The 4,729-nt window shown below is 39.8% G+C and overlaps 1 long non-coding RNA gene across 1 annotated transcript; it reads right to left on the bottom strand.

Annotated features, from left to right (window-relative positions):
- Positions 1–2,081: 2,081 nt before the first annotated feature.
- LOC123164027 (uncharacterized) lies at positions 2,082–4,366 on the bottom strand. Its single transcript, XR_006482136.1, has 4 exons — positions 4,300–4,366; positions 3,396–4,018; positions 2,565–2,650; positions 2,082–2,467 (listed from the first exon to the last, which is right to left on the bottom strand). It is a non-coding gene; the product is annotated as an uncharacterized lncRNA (long non-coding RNA).
- Positions 4,367–4,729: the final 363 nt, after the last annotated feature.

The following is a 4,729-nucleotide window of genomic DNA, read 5'->3' as shown; positions in this document are numbered from 1 at the left end:
GTGTTGCTGCGCTCAGTACCTATGTATGCTGCCTTATGTGTGTATATGCATGTGTTGTGGGGCCGTGCGCTTGTACCAGGTGCTGTTGATCGTTACTTTATATATAAAGGGGAGGGGTAGGGGGAGGGCGAAAGCCTTTTTCAGAAAAGTTTAGCGAGACATCGAGGAATGAAGTATTAAAAAGTATGTTTTCTCGTTGATTATATCTGTATCGACTTAATTTAGTGCCATACATGTTTCTTGCTTCTTATCTCATTTGGGTTGTCCGGACACTTGCTGAATAGTGTCCTCCTCAAGGTGTGCCCTATGAGCTGACAGCCCTGCTTCAACCCGGCCACAACTCCCACCTTTCACACGTATCGATGTGTATCACCATGGTCCCATATGCGCGGCGAGGTAAAAATGGAATGTGACTGCCAAATCACTATATGTGATTAAACACACACAGATCGAGTTTTGGCGCAACCGGGTCTTGTATAGACATGGTTATCACCTAAATTTATAGAAATCCACAAGGTCCACTTACCATATCCTAGGGACTGCGCATAACTACATTCATACGACATCAAAGGAAGGGCATATAGAATCAAAACGATGAGAACCCTAAAGCTAACACCATAAAAATCTTTTTTTTTTACATTATTTTCGAAAAGGATACTAGTTTTTGTAGTTGTTACAGCGAGATCCCTATTTTCGTTTTTATGTTCTTTTTTTTCTAGCTTCAGTGATGATGCTACCGAGGTGGAAATTAAGGACACGATTCTAATTATCCTATGCCTAGTAGAAATTAATACCTCGAGCCTCTATATAGGGCTTTGGAATCTTGTGCAGTGAGAGGTTCTCGACATTATTTTTTAGTTTGCTTCTTCTTTGCACTTTTGCCGGACTTGTTATGCAGAACATCATTGAAACGGTCGAGTTGCCGCTTGAATTGTGAGGCGGTCGTGACCATTTAGTAGAACCATTGTAGTACTCCCTCCGTCCGGAAATACTTGTCGGAGAAATGGATGTATCTAGATGTATTTTAGTTCTAGATGCATCTATTTTTATCCATTTCTCCGACGAGTATTTTCGGACGGAGGGAGTACTTGCTTGAGTCAAAATGAGAAGATGCCACCAAAGCATTGTATCTGTGAATTAACAGTTGCGGATCAGGTTTTGGCGGGCATACATTATACGCTCTAGTGTAATGTAGTAAGCCCAGAAGCCGGTAGGTCTTGTTGTCGTTTTTACCCCTAGAAATTTGTGTGCAATTCAGGGAATATAAAAATAGTAATCCTCCTGACCTACAAGTATCTCCATCCATATTTTAACTTTTAACTGTAGCTCGGTTGTTTGTTGTTCTGCTTTTGTTGGTATTAGCCGGGTAATTCTTACAGACATTCGTGTAAAGTCATACATACTTTTGTAATTCTGGCTGTAAGTTCCCAGTTTTCTAGAAATGAACTTTTTTGCGTTGAAAACCAGGAGCATTATTAATTTAGAATAGGATTATAATCTGCAGCTAGCTAATAGAACTGCTACATCACTTGGGACAGGCAAACCCTATTTGGCGCTGCAAGCGCCCGTTATAGGCCATTTTGCTAACGGGCGCCGGCAGCGCACACCCCCCTGCCGCGATTTGGGCTGTGTGCAATTCAGCGAATATAAAAATTGTAATCCTCCTGACCTACAAGTGTCTCCATCCGTATTTTAACTTTTAACTATAGCTCGGTTGTTTGTTGTTCTGCTTTTGTTGGTATTAGCAGGGTAATTCTTACAGACATTCGTGTAAAGTCATACATACTTTTGTAATTCTGGCTGTCAGTTCCCAGTTTTCTAGAAATGAACTTTTTTGCGTTGAAAACCAGGAGCATTATTAATTTAGAACAGGATGATAATCTGCAGCTAGCTAATAGAACTGCTACATCACATGGGACATCCTGAATGTCAGGGGCCTTATATCTCCTCCATGTCATGTGGGCTAGTCCTTTGGGCCTCCGGGTGGGGCCTGGCCCATGTCACGATCAGGGGCAGCTAACTACAAGCATACGGCAGGAGGCTACGAGGAGATCATCCAGTGGATCGACGAACCGGCGGTGGCGGCTACCTCTCTCTCCCCTATCTCCCTCCTTTTCCTTTCCTCCAGTTCATTTGTTCTTCCTCCATTAGTACTAGTAAGCTCGCACGTGCAACGCACGTCTATACTAAAACACATTGTATCAAATATTTGTAGTTCTAAAAAGCTATCTTCAAAAATCAAACAAGGTTTCCGATCAACCGAAACAAAAATCCAGAACTAAGATAACATCATCCATTAGCTGCCATAAACATCTCATCACTTATCCTCTTTCTCCGCGTCGACAGCCTTCTTCATCCGGGCTCCCAACAGGTGTTGGTTAATAATCTCGACACAGAGCTTGCCGTATGCATGTGCTTCTCGCCGCCGCGAGTGATGGGCATGTAGTCGCCCTGGACCTCTGGGTGGCTGTAGCAAGGCTGTGTTAGGATCAAATCACCATCTTTGAAGCAAAAGAGGTGTAAACACGAAGAAAAATAAACAGATTCAATAGTTGCAAGCGCACCTTATAGGAAGATAAAGCTTGCCAGGTTGGCGTTGTATCTCGCGCCTGTCGACATTAGACTGCATAACCTCCAGTTACATGTTCTTCTGTCGGTGGTCCATGAAAATGCCAATGGTCAGAACAAGTTTCTTTGGGATGCCCATGACTTACATTTACAGTACATAAACATCAACAAATAATAAAAGAAATCTGTATAATATAAGCCGGTGTCTCTACATATAATCTCATGTAGCATCCTAACCAAAAGTCTGAAATCTGCCATTCTGCAAACTAAAGTTTTTGCATATTATATAGACATACCAAGTTCAGTGTTGTGAGTTTAGAAAGACGCTGCAGTAAAATTTCAGAACCACTGTCAGTTATTTTCATCAAGGCTATTTTTTTGGCTTTATCATTTACCATGTTCCCACGGGCTGGAAATATTCATAAGGATACAATTTCACAAGAACATCAACGGATAAGCAGATCAATCATTCTCTGAAGTTTGCATGACAGAAATGCAATTTCTAACCCAGGTGTATGGTGCATGATACGCCCACCTAAATATAATAAATCAGAATCGTTATGTCTAATATTTCCTTGCTTTTATATATTAGTTTTTTAAATTGCACTTTTAAGAGGAGAAATATTTCATGGACAGTTAAAATCCCCAGGCATTGGAACTGCATTTGCTCGATCCTTGAGTGGATACCTTCGTTGTTACCTCTTTAGCATCCTAATTACTACAAATTTTAGTGGGGGTAGTTAGAGAAACAGGCAGAAAATAGGAAGTAAATTATACTCCCAAGAAAAGAAAAAACAGAAGATAAGAGTAATCTGGATGTGGCATACCTGGAAAGTAGAGCTGAGACTGACTAACCATTTTGCATTAAGGTTTGCAAATACATCATCTCGATGTTGGAAAAAGGGTCCTTATAATCAGAACAATCTATTTGGCAATAGCAGTTTCACCCAAGTTGGTTTTGCGATGCAAGAACAGAAACAAAATTCAGTTATTTTCTACATCAGGCTAATACAAGAGAAAAGTACACGCATAATCAATGGGGACAGATTGATGATATAACATACGCACATAGCTGAACCTAGCTAATATGCATAACAATGACAAGTTATTTATTTCATCATATTAAGGCCAAATGCAGGGCTTATCGCCCCTGATTATGCATACAAAACGCGTAGCTAAGTATATGCATTTTAGATTTGGAATAAACATTTGGTAGGCTTGTCATTCTTACCATGCTCTTCAACAGATAACATGCATTTCAACAGATAATAGTAAGAAAGCAAAGCATCATCGAATTATTTGATCTGCTAAAAGTAAGGAATGCTCCTCCGCGTTTGGAAGGATACGATAGGATTTCTTGCCCTCAAGTGATAACCTCAACCTCTTGTTGCTACCTCTCTGTTGGACTGATGGTGATCCTTGTATTTGCAATGCAACTGCTCAATGCTTCCTAAATCATAAGACAATGAAAAAGAATAAAAATCAAAAGGTATGGACAGACAAATCATAGAATAAATTGGTAGGGCATTGGATAGTATCACAATAAATAGAACACAAAGTAACTTTCAGACAGAACCAACATAGTAGCTACTTGCTCAACACAAATCAGATGATCTTTGAGCATACTGAACATAGAATGGCATTGTAATATACAGGAGAAAGCATAACAGGAAGTTATTCATTATGAACTTTTGGATACAAAAAAGGTAAACCAAAGGTAAGAAGTCATACCTTGAGAAGGAGAACAGGTTCTTGCATCTCTCATAGATACTGAAACTTCAGTCCACTCCAGATCTAGATGAATAGGTAATTAGGAAAATTACGGAAGAGATTAACAAAATGCAGAAGGGATGTGTTTTAGTATCTAAAATCAAACCTCAAACAGGTTCAAGGGCATGCATTGATATCTATACATCAGGGAAGATTGAACCAAAAAATGGTTTCTGACAAGTGCGTGTAAGATAAAAATAGGTGCACAGGAAGAGATAAACATAATGGGTTTATGCTTCTATGGCCAACCTCAGTGTGGCGGCAGGTGTCCAGAAAAGAGCAATCTCCGACATTTGTATCAATATGTGGAGCAATAATAAGGCGAAAGTGAACCTGCTCCAAATGAAAGTAAAAGTTGGACCAAATTATTCATTATAATAGCTAAAAAATA

The sequence above is a fragment of the Triticum aestivum genome, chromosome 1D (genome assembly GCF_018294505.1).
Source record: "Triticum aestivum cultivar Chinese Spring chromosome 1D, IWGSC CS RefSeq v2.1, whole genome shotgun sequence".
NCBI lineage: Eukaryota > Viridiplantae > Streptophyta > Magnoliopsida > Poales > Poaceae > Triticum > Triticum aestivum.
This window is presented reverse-complemented; position numbering and strand designations above follow the sequence as displayed.